The sequence below is a fragment of the Pan troglodytes genome, chromosome 1 (genome assembly GCF_028858775.2).
Source record: "Pan troglodytes isolate AG18354 chromosome 1, NHGRI_mPanTro3-v2.0_pri, whole genome shotgun sequence".
NCBI lineage: Eukaryota > Metazoa > Chordata > Mammalia > Primates > Hominidae > Pan > Pan troglodytes.
In genome coordinates this window covers 116527678-116544407 of record NC_072398.2, presented here as the reverse complement: position 1 = coordinate 116544407, position 16730 = coordinate 116527678, and the positions used below count along the sequence as shown (strand labels likewise).

The following is a 16730-nucleotide window of genomic DNA, read 5'->3' as shown; positions in this document are numbered from 1 at the left end:
TGTAGTTGACCACAGGTAGCTGAAACAGTGGACTGCGAATAAGGGGGGACTATTGTATGTGTAGTAGAGTGCCACACCATGACACATGTATATAATACAGTGTATTGTTGGAGACTTTTTTCTAGACAGAGAAGCTTTCAAGGCTCTATAAAGGCATAGCCTGAAAAATACCTGTGAGTTACATAAGAATTGGCTGATCAGATTATCATTTCTGGGAGAAGGATATAAATAGACTTTCTGATATTTGAGCCTTCACAAACTTGCCTATCTCCTTGGGAAGGGAAGCTCTGGCAAGGGGCTACGACGTTTTTGCAAAATGATCAAGAGGGCTTCTGGGAAAACAGGAGCTGAGATCTCAGTCCTGTGTTCCAAGGACCAAAGTTAAAATGATCCATAGGAGGTAGGCTAGGGGAGCCCCTAACCAAGGCCAGGGATAGGGAAGACCAATAAACTCCCTGAAAACTAAATTATATTGAGGAAAGGGGGAATCATGATGGCCTGGGCTCAACACAGAGTGATAGTCCATGGACCAATTAACAGTGACCACACTAATGCTGTAAAACAAACAACCACAAAATATCAGTGGCAAAACCAATAAACACTATTTTGCTAAGGAGTCTTTTAGTTGACTAAGGGTTGGCTGATATTTGCTAGGCTCAGCAGCAAGGCTCTGATGATTTCCAATAGGCTCATTCAAATGTGTGTGGGTTTGCTGGAGCTCAGTCGATCTAGGCTGTCCTTGACTGCAGTGGCTCAGCTGAGTTCTGCAGTCAAATATACATGAGGCTTCTTAAGGCTCAGCCATAGAGCTAACACACTATTTTCAACTTTTTCTATTGGCCAAGGCAAGTCACATGGCCAAATCCAAATTTAAGAGTGGGAAAATATATTCTGCCCCTCCCTGCTATCCTTGTTTTGAGACAGGGTCTCACTCTATTGCCCAGGCTGGAGTGCAGTGGATGGTTACAGCTAACTGCAGCCTTGACCTCCTAGGCTCAATTGATCTTCCCACCTCAGCCTCCTGAGTAGCTGGGACTACAGGTGCATGCCACTATGCCTGGCTAATTTTTGTATTTTCTGTAGAGATGAGGTCTCACTATGTTGCCCAGTCTGGTCTCAAACTCTTGGGCTCAAGCAATCCTTTTGCCTTAGCCTCTCGAAGTATTGGGATTATAGGCATGAGCCACCACAACTAGCCACTCTGCCCCTTTAGTAGGGAAACTTCAAAGTTACATGGCAAAGGACATGGATATAAGGAGGGATGGAGAACTGACTAAAGATGCAATCTGTCAGAGTAGAGGAGGGTAGTTTTGGGCACACATCATAAGGTTCATAGTGAGAGGTCCTCCAGACACCAGCACCTAGGCACCAATGTTTGTGCTGTTAAAAGAAAAACTTCAGCTGAATTAAATTTAAAGGAGTTTAATTGAGCAATGAACAATTCGTGAATTTGGCAGCCCCCAGAATCACAGCAGATTCAGAGAGACTACAGGGATGCCCCATGGTCAGAACAAATTTATAGACAAAAAAGGAAAGTGATGTATAGAAATCAGAAGTGAGGTACAGGCACAGCTGGATTCGTTACAGGTTGGCATTTGCCTTACTTGAGCACAGTTTGAACACTTAGCAGTGTAGGAGTGGTTGAAGTATGGCCACTGGGAGTGGTCAAGACTCAGCTATTATTACAGGTGCACACTCCTAAGTTTTCAATCTTGTCTGCGTATTAAGCTAGGTTACAGTTCATCCACAAGGACTCAAATATAGAAGTACAGAGTCCTTCTCAGGCCATATTTACTTTGCTTTAACAGTGCTCTGGAGAATGATGGCCGAGTAAGGAAATGTGAGCTTAAAAGGGTTGTAATCATTGCATGGAGAACTACAGTGACCTAAGCAAGGCCATCTTAACATCAGAAGCCAAGGGTAGCTGTCAACTTCTGTAGGGCCTACAGTGATTAGTGGATCTGGAAAATGTTCAATTCTTTCACTAGAAGATAATGTGTAAGTTCTTGGAACTCTTGGACAATCTGAGGGTATGATTGAGATGCGGGGGAGAAGAATTCAAAAATAAGATTCTCGATTTCCTGATAATACACGCATAAGCTATGAGTTGTTCAAATAAGTTTAGCCTAAAGCTGCCTCCTTACATATTTTAAGTTCAACCTAAAGGTTTCTCTATACATCATGAACCCTAATAAGTGAAGGTGTAAACAGACCGTAGCCTACATTTGTGCCAGTCACTGAGTTTTGGCCAATGAAATGTGGCCAACTATTCGAACTGTGTTCAAATAAGGCAAACGCTGAGCTATAATCAATCCAGCTTTTTGTGCCTCATTTCTGTTTTCCATATGTCACCTTCCTTTTTTTCTGTCCATAAATCTTCTCCCACCATGTGCTGTGCTGGAGTCTTAAAGCCTATTCTGGCTCAGGAGGCTGCCTGATTTGGGAATCATTCATTTCTCAATTAAACTCCTTTAAATTTAATTCAGCTGAGGTTTTTCTTTTATCAGGGTTAAATGGAAAATTTAATAGAGAGATAGTTAAGTATGCACCCTGAATTAGTGATACAGATAATTTCATGTACAAATGAAAACGACTCACAAATGAATCCCCCTCATCTATCGCTGCCACTCTCCTCTTTTTCCTTTCATTCTCCTTTTTCTTTCTGATTTTCCAAAGTTTATAGTTATAGATATTGAAGAAAGTGTCAAGATTTGGTGAAAGGAAAATATCTTGGGCCCCTTCAAGCTGGGCACTACTCAGGGCACTACTGTCTCCCATTCTATTCAAAGTCGCCCCTCTGCTCACAGAGATAGATGCATATTCCGATTGCCTCCTTTGGAAAGACTCATTAGGAAATCAAAAGAATGCAATCATTTGTCTCTCACCTACCTGTGACCCATAAGCCCCCAAGGTTGGAGCGGGGAGGGCCTTGCTGGATGGAACTAATGTACTTCTTACATATGTTGGTTGATGTGTCATGTTGCCCTAAAATGTATAAAACCAAGCTGTGCCCCAATCACCTTGGGCACATGTCATCAGGACTTCCTGAAGCTGTATGAGGAACTGGCGCATCCTCAGCCTTGGCAAAATAAACTTTCTAAATTAACTGAGACCTGTCTCAGATTTTCTGGGTTCACATTTTGGTAACCATGGGGGATTCTGAGTGGAGATGCCCCTGATCTTTCACAAATCTCCTGTCAGTGCTTGGTACCAGCACAAACTAACTTTATGGCTCAAACCAATAGGACAATTTGCTGAGGTCTGAGTGCACCCCCTCCAGAGAATCCCTGATCTCCCAAAATTTGGTTGAGATCTAAAGTTTATTTTGCTGTACAACTCCTATTTGTTTTTTGGAGTTTTACTTGCTTCCAACACAAGGAAGGCAAGTTTTTCCTGCTTCCATGATAATGGAAGGCAGGTAACTCCTTTATGGAGTTTGAGCTGGCTTCCAATAAGGAAGATGAGTTTTTTTGTTTTGTTTTTTTTCCCTTCTTCTAGAATGCTAGAGAGCAGTCTTCAGCCTGAGACCCATCTCTAGGTAAGTAACTGAATTGGAACTTGTCTTGGCTAAAGTTAAGGTTAACAACAAGCTGGTCTTAATTTCTCCTTACCATTAGAGGGCTCAGTGATCATATTGTTGGGGTTTTTGTTGTTGTTTGTTCCTGTCTAAAGTTGTTGTTTAAGGATCCCAATTGGAGTTTGGAGAAGCATTCTAAAGGGTCTCCACTATTGCTTTTTCTCCCTAATTTAATCTTAATTTGGTTTGTCTGTGTGCATTTGCATGAGGAACTGAACTGTTGTTTTCATATGTTAATGAGAGACTGAGCTTTCTCAGCTCTGAAGGAAAGGGCATTTTGCTCCTCCCAGTCAAAGGGTGTCCCTGGGTGACCAAGGCCTCATGGGAGTTGACCCCTCCATGATGTGAAGTAGCCCTGCAGGGAAATCCCCACAAAAATTAATTTTAAAAATGGCTCATCCAGGAAATGCATATAAGGGCTGATCACCCAGTGTTTTGAGCCCTCTATGAGGTCATAGACCTTTGGAGAGAGAAACTGAGACATGTAAAAGGGTGGAAATGACTCAGTGGTGACACACTGTGGAGTCCTGCCCACAAGCAGCACATATTGATCCACCACACAAAAACCCTAGACCATAGCTCAGTTCCTCCTTTTTTTTTTTTTAAAAAAAGGCAGGAAACAATCTAAGAATGAGGAGAAAACAAGGAGAATGATCCCCTTTTGAGCACTCCATAGGTTTTATGGCACCTCTACTAGCCAAAGTTTATGTAAAATGGAAATAATATGGTCTTTGTGCACATTTACATTAAGAAAAAAGAGCCCTAAGGTCGACCTGCAAACTATGGAGTTCCTAAGTCCTATTTTTCTCTGTTTTCCTTTTCTGCCTGCTCTAAATCTGCTGTTATATTTCCATTAAGATAAAAACCACTGTTTAGACCCAAGAAGTTCTTTTTGCAAGCTGGTAAATTTGTATTTATCTCATGGCTAAAAGTTCTGAAGTAAAAGCTGTAGGAACTTCGTGTGTGTGTGTGTGTGTGTACGTGTGTATGTATATATTTAAAAGGCCTTTATAATTTATATAATCCAAACTTTTTCTCTCTGCATCTTACCATGGAAATTTTGCTATTTGACTTTCACATGAACAGCTTCCTTTAATATGCAAATTTAAGGCTATTTAGCTGACAACTGCCCAGGGTGGTAAAACAGGTTATCAAGAATCTGAAATTCTAAGATAGGAAAAAAATGTTTTTATGAATCTATAAAATGTACTTTTATCGGCATGCCTAATATGTCTCTGTATTTATGTGTGTGTACACAATGTTTCACTACTAAAAAAAAAAGAGCTCTAATTGGCTTAAAAAAAATAAAAGTGCCTAAATCAGATAGTAAAAAAGCAAAGACTAGTCAAATACTTTTTCAAGTTTATGTGACTTAAGTAAAATCTTTAATAAATAAGCTAGCTTTAAAATTACTGGTAAAGTAATATGAAAAATGTCTTAAGAATTGCCAGCATACATTTTTTATTTGCATTTATTAGTCAAGCAATTTCATTCTCATCCCTGCCAAATACTATAAGGTGTCAAAATTTGGCACAGGGGTTACAAAACTATAAACCCGGCCCCAAACAGAATGATCATTGCTTTTGTAATTTTTAATAAATAAGACATTGATAATGGTTTAATGAAAATAGCTGCATCTTAAATTTAGTAAGATTACTATGAATTCTAATCTTGTGGCTTTAGGCAGTCTAGTCCACAGGCAATAAGGATGTTAGTTTTGGGTAAGGACTGTTTGTTTCAAAGCTAAACTATAAACTAACTTCCTCCTAAAGTTAATTTGGCCTGTGCCTACAAATGAACGAGGATAGCTTGGAGGTTAACAGCAAGATGGAGTCAATTAGGTCAAATCTTTTTTTCACTGTCTTTGTTATAATTTTGCAATGGTGGTTTTATCACTTTAAATCATGACTATCACAATTTTCATAAATAATCTAGGTAAAAAATTAAAACAAAATAATTAGGTAAATGTAACGGGATAAACACCTGCAGACAAACTGGTCATAATTTAGAATATAAAGTTATATTAAATTAAATAATAGATACTTTATTTTTTTGGGTATTTTCCAATAAACATATATTGTAGGAAAACATTCTTGCTAAAAAAAAAAAGGGGGTGTCCTTTTTTAAGAGAAAGGTGAATAAGTTTTGTCTAATTCAAAGCTTATTTAAAGGTTGTATATAAAACAAAATAAAAAGAACCAGAAAATAAAAAGAGATGTAAAGAAAGTCATAACAATAAAGAGGTTCGTTTTGTGATAAGAAAACTTAAAGAGAAATAATTTTATATGAGAAAGAATCTCGTATGGTAAATGCAGTTTTAAAATAAAATAATTAAATAACTGGTTGTTTAAGAAAGAGAGATGTCCAGGACAAACCGGAAAGTCCAAGCATTTCATGAACGGTCTGCATAAGTCACAATAAGAGGCTTTATATTTTTAAAAAAAAACTTTAATATGATCCAGCTGTCATATTGTCATTAAGTTTTGGTTTGCTTAGGAAAAAAAAATGAGACAACTTTTTTTTTAATTAAGGTTATTACATCCATGTATCTTCCTGTACGTACTTTTAAAGCCCCTGTGATATTGAGTTACAGGCTTTTGACTCCTGGGTCTAAAAAGGACACCAAGTCCTGCTAAATCTTAAACACTGACAGCAATTAAAGCCTCATCTTCAGGCCCAATAGAAGATGCCAATCAAAATAAAATGCATTCCTGCCACATGGGGCAATAAATTAAAGCTATTCAACTCCTCAAGGCCCAGGCACTATTGAGGGAGAGGTGGACACATAAGATTGTAAGGGTTGATTTTGAAAGATTAAATAAGTTCTGTTTCTCTATAAGTAAATCATTAATGTTAAAGGCATACTTCTGCAAGACCAACACATGGACCCCTGTGTCAGATTAACAAGGGTTTCTTCAAGCATTAACCAACAACTATATAAAGGTTATAAAGGTTATAAAAGGCTTATGGAAGCTATATCTTACAGTCAAGATTAAAATTTTACAGATTATTTATAAAATTTTGAAAAAATTAATTGGCTTCATACTGTTTTTATTAGGGCTTATTGTTTGGAAAATTAAGCCTTCTCTCTCAAAGAATAAAGACTTTTGTCTGTGTTTTTTTTTTAAATCTTTGAGTTATCACTTTGGTTAAATGAATGACTTATTTTACTATGACCTGTGACCCTATTTTATGATATCAAATGTTTAAAACCTTTGATGTTTGACAAACTGTCCAAAATCAAATTATAAATTATGTCTTTTTATGACCTAATTAATTCTTTAAGACATTAGGTTCCCTAAAGTCCAAAAAATACCACATAATTTGGCTTATTTGGCACAAAAATTACACAGGAAGCATTGTCAAATATGAAATGGTATTTGGTTTCCTTTGGGCTATATTTGTATAAATAGGTTATTGTTAATAGTTCCAAAATTATAGGAAACTCCTATAATTCTGATATAACTTAGTGTACATTATCAGTAATAATCATAATTGTTATGTTAAAATTATTGTGTGCTACAGAGGTAACAAATTTCCTTGTCAATTGTGTCTTTGACTGTGGCTGCCCTAAAAGTTTTTGTCATCCACAGACAATTGTTGTTTTGGTCCTATTTAGAAGGTGGTTTTATAGCACCTGTAGTCCCAGCTACTTGGGAGGCTGAGGCAAGAGAATGGTGTGAACCTGGGAGGCAGAGCTTGCAGTGAGCAGAGATCATGCCACTGCACTCCAGCCTGGGTGACAGAGAGAGACTCTGTCTCAAAAAATAAATAATTAAGGTGGTTCTATAATCAGCTATAAAACTCTAACAGGTGCTCTTGAATGCGGGTTTCCGATAACTTTGGAGACTGTGATATCAGAATAGAGGAAAAACTTTCAGGACTCATGGACAGCTAAAATGTTCATGAATATCAAGAAGAACAGGAATATACTACATGGACTGAACTAATCTTTTTGACTTTTTTGCTTAAAATGTTTGCTGATCCTTTGTTTTGTTTTTCAGAGTCTTAATACCTTTATTTTATGCTATTGACAGCTTCTAACAACTCAGTATACTCCTATGATCAAAATTTGGAGCATATTTGTTTCTCTCTACCTGATTTCTTCAGACTGTGGAAACTATTTGTGAGTATTTTTAACTTATGGCAATACAGTTATTTGCATAAGTGCAATAAGAATCTGTTTTCATTTGTAACAGGAAACAACTGGAGAAACGTTATTTCACCAAGGCTTTGACTGGAATGTTGTGCTTTTTTTTTAAGGAATCAAACTTGACTTATGGATCCAATAAAGCCCTTGGAAAAACTGGCCTCATATTTTGTGTACACAGTCCCTGTACAGGGTTTCTGACTTGTGGTAAGTAATGAATGTCACTTTCCGACAGGCCCAGAAGCCCCTGGTTTATCTTGAAACCTCAAGAGGAGAGCAAATTAACCCAACTCATAGATATTTGATGACAAAATCCATGCCTGGTTTGGCTTTTAAAAGTCTCATCTGAGATTCTTCTTATGAACAAGTTCCATCAAAGCCAATTTAAAAGCCTATGTTTTATATATATATATACACACACACACACACACATATATATAATTGCCACATTATATACAAATAATTAGGCCAAGTATAATAAAGCAAACCTGTTCTGCCATAATTTGTCTTCAGTACAAATGGGAAGTTGGAGAGAGAAAAATTATGTTTCAAAACTATAGTACCCCTGTTGTTAGATTGTGGTCTTGCCTAATGTTTTTTTCAAGTTTTATTATTTTCTACAGTTTGAACTGAATTCTAATTTTTCTTGGCTACAAGTCTTCAAAATAATGTTTTCAATTATTTTTCCTTCTTTTTTTTCAAGTTTTCCTAATTTGGAATCACTGAAAACTAAGTTTTGCTTTCTTAAAACCCTGTGAACTGAAGCCAGACAACTTAAACTTCAGAAGAAAATAACAGCAACCTATTTGCATACATAAGCCACTTGCATACCTGCCTACTAATGTATGGACTTCAGAGTAATGTGGCTGATATACATTTTTCCAGGATTGTTCTTTTGTTTGTTGTTGTTTTTCTCCATTCTTCCCCCAATTTTCTCTTCATAGGACATGAGAATTCACAGCCTGCTAAAAATAAGCTTTTGGGACCTACCCATCTAGGAATAAACAGTCCTAGCCTTGAGAGATCAGATGAAATCTGAGGCCAGAGAATCATTTTCTTCTAAAATGCTTTCTCCAAAAGATTTTTAAATAGAAAAGAGGGGAAATGTGAAAGGAAAATGTCTTCAGCCCCTTCAAGCTGGGAACTCTCAGGACAAATATGTCTCTCATTCTATTCAAAGTCATTTCTCTGCTCAGAGATAGATGCATATTCTGATTGCCTTCTTTGGAAAGACTTATCAGAAACTCAAAAGAATGCAACCATCTGTCTCTCACCTACCTGTGACCTGGAAGCCCATAGGGTAAAGGGGGCTTGCTTTGAGTTGTCTCTACTTTTCTGAATGGAACGAATGTACTTCTTACATATATTGATTGATGTCTCATGTTTCCCTAAAATGTATAAAACCAAGCTGTGCCCCGGCCACCTTGGGCATGTGTTGTCAGGACTTCCTGAGGCTATGTCACAGGTGCATCCTCAACTTTGGCAAATAAACTTTCTAAATTAACTGAGACCTCTCTCAGATTTTCTGGGTTCACGATTCCTACTTGGAAAATTGTCGATATTGTGAATGAGGGGGATTTGAATTATCATTGTTTCTCTCCCTCCCCAAAATCAGTTTTGGAATTACCCTTTCTCTCTCATTTCCAAAGATTAGGTATGAAATGAAAATGTAACCCCCAAGGCTGCATCCAATCAGGGCAATGATTTTTTGATTTTTATCTCTTGTTCAGGTGAGGAATCCCTTTTTCTTATAGCACTATGGGCAATCTGATGATAGGAAAACAGTGGTGCTGGTTTTGAAACTGCCTTTGCAAAATTATAACTGAGGAAATTATAACAGTGAAAGAAATCAGACCTGACTGACTCTATCTTGCTTCCAACCCTTAAGCTGTCATTCATTCCTGGGCATAGGTGGAACTAACTTTGGGAAGGATTTCAATTCACGGTTTGACTCTGAAACAAAATTGATAACAGCCCTTTCCCGAAAAGACCCCCTTCTTGTCTGAGGCCCAGTCTGCCTTTGCAGGACTAACAAATTAGCTACAAGATTGGAAATTACAATTTAGGGCTCATGCAGCCTCTGGCTCCAAGAGTCTGAACCTCCCCAAATTGCTCCTGGGGGTAACATCACTATTGTAAAACCTAAATTCAACACTTGAGATATTTTGCAGACCCTGCACTCGATGAATCAGCTGACACCTCCCAGGCCTGTTATCTGGCCCAACTAGTTCTGCCATTACACCCAGGAATAGAAGACATTAAGAAAACCTAACTTCAACCCACTATGATTCCATCTCCATCCTGACCAACCAGCAGTCCCCACTTTCCAAGCCCCTACCTACAAAATTCTTTAAAAACTCTGATCCCCAAATGCTCGGCGAGACTGATTTGAGTAATAATAAAACTCTGGTCTCCCACATAGCCGGCTCTGCATGAACTACTCTTTCTCCATTGCAATTCCCCTGTCTTGATAAATCGGTTCTGTCTAGGTAGCAGGCAAGGTGAACGCATTGTGCAGTTACAGCTGGCTATGTGTTTAGAGGAGGATGATTTGAGAACAAGAGATATTCTGCTGTGTACAGTGCTCCCCCTTCCCCAAACATGTGAGGTCAGCCAGCATATCTCTTCCACATTCTCACACTGTCCAAAGTCTGAAGTCACATAGGTAATGAGCAAACATGTTTAATAAGTAAAGAAAGAACTGCTGGTCTTACAGACCTTTTAAAGGGCTTGCCCCAACAAGTTCAATAGTCTTGTTTGCTCTCCAGGGCCTGTGAAGCCCTCTTAGCCTACCCTACCTGCTCATCTCTACTAAAGGAAAGGACAACTTTGAAAGCTGAAGTCTATTTATCAGGAGTTAGTGCTTTTATGCACACCTGTAAAGAAGGAGGGGAAAGGAATTCAGTGCTTTGGGAATATCAATATGCTTTTGTGTAGACAGGATATGTAGATGTGGCTTGCAGAGTCCAATTAACAAAGACTGAGGTCTGGTATAAAGAAAGTGATTTAATCCAAAGCCAGTTTAGGGGAAAAAGTACAGGCTTCCTGCCTAAGGGTACCACTTTTCTTGTGGGGCAGAAACCGGGTACTTTTAAAGGGGAAGGCACACAGGGGAGGAAGTCAGCAGGTAGGAGGGCATCCAAGTGCTAGCTCTGGTGCTTTATCTACTGAGCTGTAGAACTGTTGACTGCTGGTGCCTTTGTGGGCAGGACTAGGCCAAAAACTCCCCAGGTGGGAGAGAGTTTTTGTAGTGGGACTTTGGGTTGTAAATCAACTGTTTTCTCTTGAGGCGTTCTCCTGGTGGGTGAGAGTTCCTTTCTGGAGTATCTAAGCACATAGATAAACTTGCCTTATAGGGAGTGTCTGGTGAAGGGGAGGAAAAAGACTATATTTGCACTTCTAAAGGGCCAAGTAGGAAGTGGCTTAAAAGACAAAGTTACAAATGGTGTATTGGAAAATCTCTCCCCTCCAATCCCAGGAATGTATGTTTTGGATTCATATAGATGCAGATACAAATCCTGGCTTTGTTGATGATTAAAACTGACCAGGGGTAGATAACTGAGTCTCTTCCAGTTCACATAGTGGGGACAGTAATGAATACCTCATAAATTTATTATGATTAGATGAGATGATATGTATAAAGTACTTGGCATAAAACAATAGCTAATATAGCAACTAGTCATTCACGAAACACAGATAAAGGTAGGCAAAAAAAGTACCTTTCTTTACTCTTCTTGTTTTTGGCCTTACCCTCTATCTTGAATACTCATTACATTGAAAGAGAAAAATTAATGTAATTGTTTGTTATTATTATTATTTGAGACAGAGTCTTGCCCTGTTGCCCAGTTTGGAGTGCAGTGGTGCAACCTTGGCTCATTGCAACCTCCACTCCCCAGGCTCAAGGCATTCTTTTCCCTCTGCCTTCCAAGCAGCTGAGATTACAGGGGCATGCCACCAAACCTGGCTAATTTTTCTATATTTTTTTGGTAGAGACAAGGTTTCACCATATTGGCCAGGCTGGTCTCTAACTCCTGACCTCAAGTGATCCTCCCACCTTGGCCTCCCAAAGTGCTGAGATTACAGGCATAAGCCACCATGCCCAGACCAAAAATAATTATTAACATTGTACTTTAGGGTTCAGGGTAAACCCAGTAAATTCACCATTTTCCCAGTCATTATGGGCAATTATTATTTAATATAACCAAGTTACAGTCAAGAGTTTCTTCTCCCACTTTCTCCTTATCCTTGGTTGGTCTTCGTTTTAATAAGAAGAGGACCTTCAGCCATTAATGTCTGGCTCTTCTCACACTTGACCAACATAGCGTTGGGTGACAGGGGAGGAGGTAGGCTTGACACCTTCTTCTCAGCCTCAGTTTGTCTTGGTGCTTTGTTAACCTAGTGCTTCAGATGTACCCTGTCCTGTATCCACCCAAGTTACCCTCCCATTTACCAGCAACCCTCCAATATGCAGCTGTATTCTCCTAGAATCTAAGCAGTCCTGTCCTCGCTGGGCTGCATTTTTCTGATACGATGTTCCCTTGTGCTGGCCCCAAGGCCCCATAGGCTTGCCCCAAACCAGATAGCTTTTGTGTCTCACTCAAGGTCTTGGGTGTTTTCATATGGCCATTCACACCCCTTCAAGGGTATAGGAAACACAGGGTGGCCTCTGGCTTCATTATGTCAGGACACCATTTCCTCCCCAGTGTTGATCTATAACAACAGGTCAGGCTTGCATCTTTCTGGATTTCATGCAGGGAGCAAGACACAGTCCTCTCCATTCTCAAATCTCAAAATTCAAAAGGGGTTTCTTTGTGTATTCCCACCAGACACATCTGCATCTGTCATCTGACCATGAGGGGAAAGATTGGAAAAATACACAACTTCTACACTGCATCAGATCCTCATATTTCCTCTTCAACTCTCTTCTCTCTACCCAGCTTAGAGAGTGTTATCTATTGGGCTTGGTAGCGGAGGAGGATGCAGATGAAGGGAGGGCAGGAAAAAATGAATGCTGCTGGCTCATAGCTCTATTCAGATGTTTTCTGTCTTATTTCTGGATAATGCCTTCTGAAGTCAAGGAATTTGTTGTTCCTGCTCCCTGTTTCTGCAGTATCTGGATTATGGGCAGCTATTCAGGGCACAGGTGAATAATGTGTGTGAGAATATGTGTGGGGAATGTGTTCATTAATACTACATATTAGTCCATACCTAGTTTGCTATCACTGCTGATGCATCTGGTTGGTCTTTGTTCCAGTACGCAGCGCACTGTCCAGTGATCCTCAAGAGGAGGGGTTTTATTTTCTAAAAAGGCATCTACGGATGAAGAAGAGCACTGACCGTGGTGGGAGATGACCTGGGTGGAGTACAGACACTGCCTCTTCATTGCTACATTGCTAGGTGACCTTGAACATTTAATCCCTTTGAGCCCAGGTTTTCTCATTTTAAATTAGGGCAACGGTCATAATAATACCTTTCTTTCAATGCTGTTAAAAAATTAAGTAAAGCCCATTAAAATTGCAAGTACAGTTTTTCTAAATTTCCCATACAACTTAATTATCTTACTACTGAAGGCTGCACATATAAAATGGGAAGTGAAAAGTTAACTGTCCTCCCAGATATTTTGGTAAGAATACTAAGGTGATGATGATACCAACATAAATAAGTAATTTACAAGAATAGTTCTATAGATTTCCGGTGTTTAAAGTTATCTCAAATAGGATTTCAAAAACATTAGCAAATCTTGATGTAGTCTGTATTATGGACTTGACACTTTTCTGAGCATTTCAGATATATTATTTCATTTAATTCCATGCTAAGCAGTATAATCTTAGAGAAAATTTAGCTTTGACTTGAAATTTGACAAAATCATTTATATGTCTGCCATGGACTGAATTTTTTCCACCCAAAATTCACATGCTAAAGTCCTAGCCCACGATATGATGGTTTTTGGAAGTGGAGTCTCTGGGAGGTAATTAGTGTTACATGAAGTCCTGAGAGTGGGGCCTTCATGATGGGATTCGTGCCCTTATGAGAAGAGACACCAGTGTTTGCTCTCTCTTGTGCTGTCTCTCTCCCTGCGATGTGAGGTTGCAGCATGTTGGTGCTGTCTACAAGCCAGGAAGACACCCTCACCAGAAACCAACCATGCTGACACTTTGATCCTGGACTTCCAGCTTCCAACACTGTGAGAAAATAAATTTATATTGTTTAAGCCACCTAGGCTAGTATTTTTTATGGCAGCCCAAACTGACTAATACAATAATCTTAATGCTCTCTTTCTCTAGGGTTGGTTCTGTCTGCACTGGCCCTGGGCAACATCTGTTGATAGAACTTTGCTTCATTATAATTGAAAAAGCAAGCAAACATGTATCAACATCTGTAAACGTTTTCATTCAGTCCACCATGGAACTAAAATACATCCTATGTTTACCATGCCTTTATCCTCTTTTCCACCCACCTTCAACCAACACAGTTATTTCTAGAAAGAATTTGGGCAAGCTTCTGCCTTTGTTCAAATATGCATGTGGCCAAGAGGTATTTTTCCTCCATTTTTTTTGAAAGAAACCTAATGAGTTTTTTTCTCATCCTCTCTATTAAATTATCAATTCCTTGAAAACAGTATCATTCTTGTTATTGAGTGATATGCAAATTATAGTGTATTTGTATATCTTGGACACTCAACACATGTCTGTTAAATTGTGTCAAATTTTTTAAAAGGGGACCTCAGATCAGTTTTGGCTTAGAAGAATGGTGGAGTTGGGAGGGGGGTGAGCCCAAACCCGAGGCCTTGAGAACAAAATGCAGGGAAAACCAAAGCGCAAACAACAAGGCCAAGTCCCAGGGCAAGAGAAGCAGCCTGAAATAAGGAGTCATTTGAAATTGGAGGGGAGTGGGAGCCACTCTAGAATGCAGAGAGGAGGCCTGCCACAGCTGCTAAAAGTATTGCTACTGTCCCTAGGCTTCCTGATAGGTCAGCTGGAGCATGGGACATGCCACTCACATATACAAGGCTGTTTATGTACAGGCTGGGGCCTGACATTTCATTTTTGTATTCATCCTCATGCCGTTCTTTCAAGGGCGGTTCCGTCTTATCTTGGTTTGTTTATAAACATCCAGCCCAGCAGTCCCCTGCACACTGTAAGGGTTAAATCTTTGTTGACATGGATTGCAAGTCATTGTCCACGGGGCTTGGGTGGGGAGGGAAGCTGGGATTAGCCTGGAGCCTCCGTAGAAGATCTGCTTCATCCTAAATTACATTCAGAACAGTAAACAATTCTTAGAATGCATTTCACAAGTGCAACACACTCATTTTAGTGTCCTGGATATGGTCCAGGGAATTGTAATCTAAATTCTCCATTTCATATGGTCATGTTTCCAACATTGCCAGAAAGGTCATTCCTGGGTTGCAATGGATTGAGAGGCAGGAAATAAGAACTCAATCTTGGCCCCACCACCAAATCATTCTGTTGTTCTAGGTCCCTGAGCAAGCTGTCTCCCGACTCTGCTCTCAGTTACTCCATCTGGGAAACGGGAATAACAAACTCCCTGTTGAAAACATGAAGATGAATTAGAGATAGTATTTTTAAAGTGATTTCCCAGCTAGAAAGAGAATGCTGCATATTTCATAGATGCTCCCAGGGACAAAATCACACACATGTAGTAGTCATTTTCTTTCCTCTGGAATTGAGAAAATATAGAACTTGAACTGGGCAATTCATTGTTCTGATGTTTGAGAGGGTGTGGATAGTGATCTTAAAAAATCAGCCAGTCACAGCTGATGTTCAGAAAGGGTAAACACTAGTGGAATCAATTGGCTTTAGAAGGAGGCAGTGAAACCTCCAATCAAATAGCTCACTAAATCCTAGTCTTGGCTCTGGCTCAAATCCCCTCACTAGAGTCTTAAAGTATGATGGGAAGCTTCTGGCGTTATACCTGGCACGGCACGACCCCGGGTTCCAGCTGGCCTTATAAAACTCTTTCACTCATACACAAGGCTGCTCCTGTTCACCATGCAGGGAAGGCACCCACAGTGTGCTCTCCTGGTGGATGCAGGTGGTAGCCAAGGTGGAAAGTCACGTTGACCCTCCAAAGCATAGGGCTTGGTACCTTGTGGGCACTCGGAAATCTCTGTCCTGGAAATAAATGAATGAATGAAGGTACTTGTTCCATGCAGCTGAAAGTTTGGGCAGCTTTCCTTACCTTCTCCTGGAAGAAGACACAAGTCTGTGCACACTAAAGGGACATTTGGTGGGCACCCGAAGCTTGAGAGAGGTTCGCAGTAACAAAACTAACACCTATGTAGTACCTGCTGAACGTGCCAGGCGTAATTAGAAGCATTTTTAAGTTTTTAACTTGTTTAATCTTCATAATAATCCCATGAGGTATGCTCTGTGATTATTATTCCCATTTTACAGATAAAGTCAAGGCCCAAAGGAGTTCTGTAACTTGCCTAATGGTTAGGATGCTGGATGATCTGAATGCAGGCCGCCTGACTTTGGATCTCACCACCTTAACCACCCAATTATAGTGTACTTCAATGACCTATGACTCCTACCACAGGAGCAGACTTTGGGAGAAGATACCACTTGGTGTCCTGTGCCACCGTCCCAGCATGAGACCAGAGCGGTGCTCAGTTTCCTGACACACTTGGGTAGGTTGGGCCTGGTGTTTCTGTTTCCTAATGGGGACACTGAGGTGGAGAGCAGTTGTGTGTCTCACTCATAGTCACCAGGCTAACTGCGGCACAACAGGGATCAGGAATCGGGTCTCCTGGTCCCTGCCATGCCGCTTGGGGCTCTGCAGTTCAGCCATTTGTGCCAGAGACAGACACTTAGCATACGTCTCAGCCCCGTCCCCCCTAGACTCCTTTGCCCACGGCCAAAAATAGTGGCCATGCCTGCCCAATGCATTGATAGACACCTGCTTTGTGTGAAGGACTTTGGGCACTGGATAGAAAGCCAGAAATGGAAGACTTCAATGAACATTTAATCCAACCTCTCATTT

The 16730-nt window shown here is 39.9% G+C and overlaps 1 long non-coding RNA gene across 2 annotated transcripts in view; it reads left to right on the top strand.

The window, feature by feature from the left end:
- LOC107967721 (uncharacterized) overlaps positions 1 to 14614 on the top strand; it is a 41849-nt gene extending 27235 nt beyond the window's left edge. The window contains exons 4-8 of one of the 2 annotated variants that reach the window (XR_008548479.1): positions 3499 to 3538; positions 7615 to 7703; positions 7841 to 7934; positions 12982 to 13911; positions 14012 to 14614. This is a non-coding gene — a long non-coding RNA (uncharacterized LOC107967721). Of the gene's footprint in view, positions 1 to 3498; positions 3539 to 7614; positions 7704 to 7840; positions 7935 to 8430; positions 9232 to 12981; positions 13912 to 14011 lie in introns of those variants that run through there. The other variant, XR_002938868.2, reaches the window with a different exon arrangement.
- Positions 14615 to 16730: the final 2116 nt, after the last annotated feature.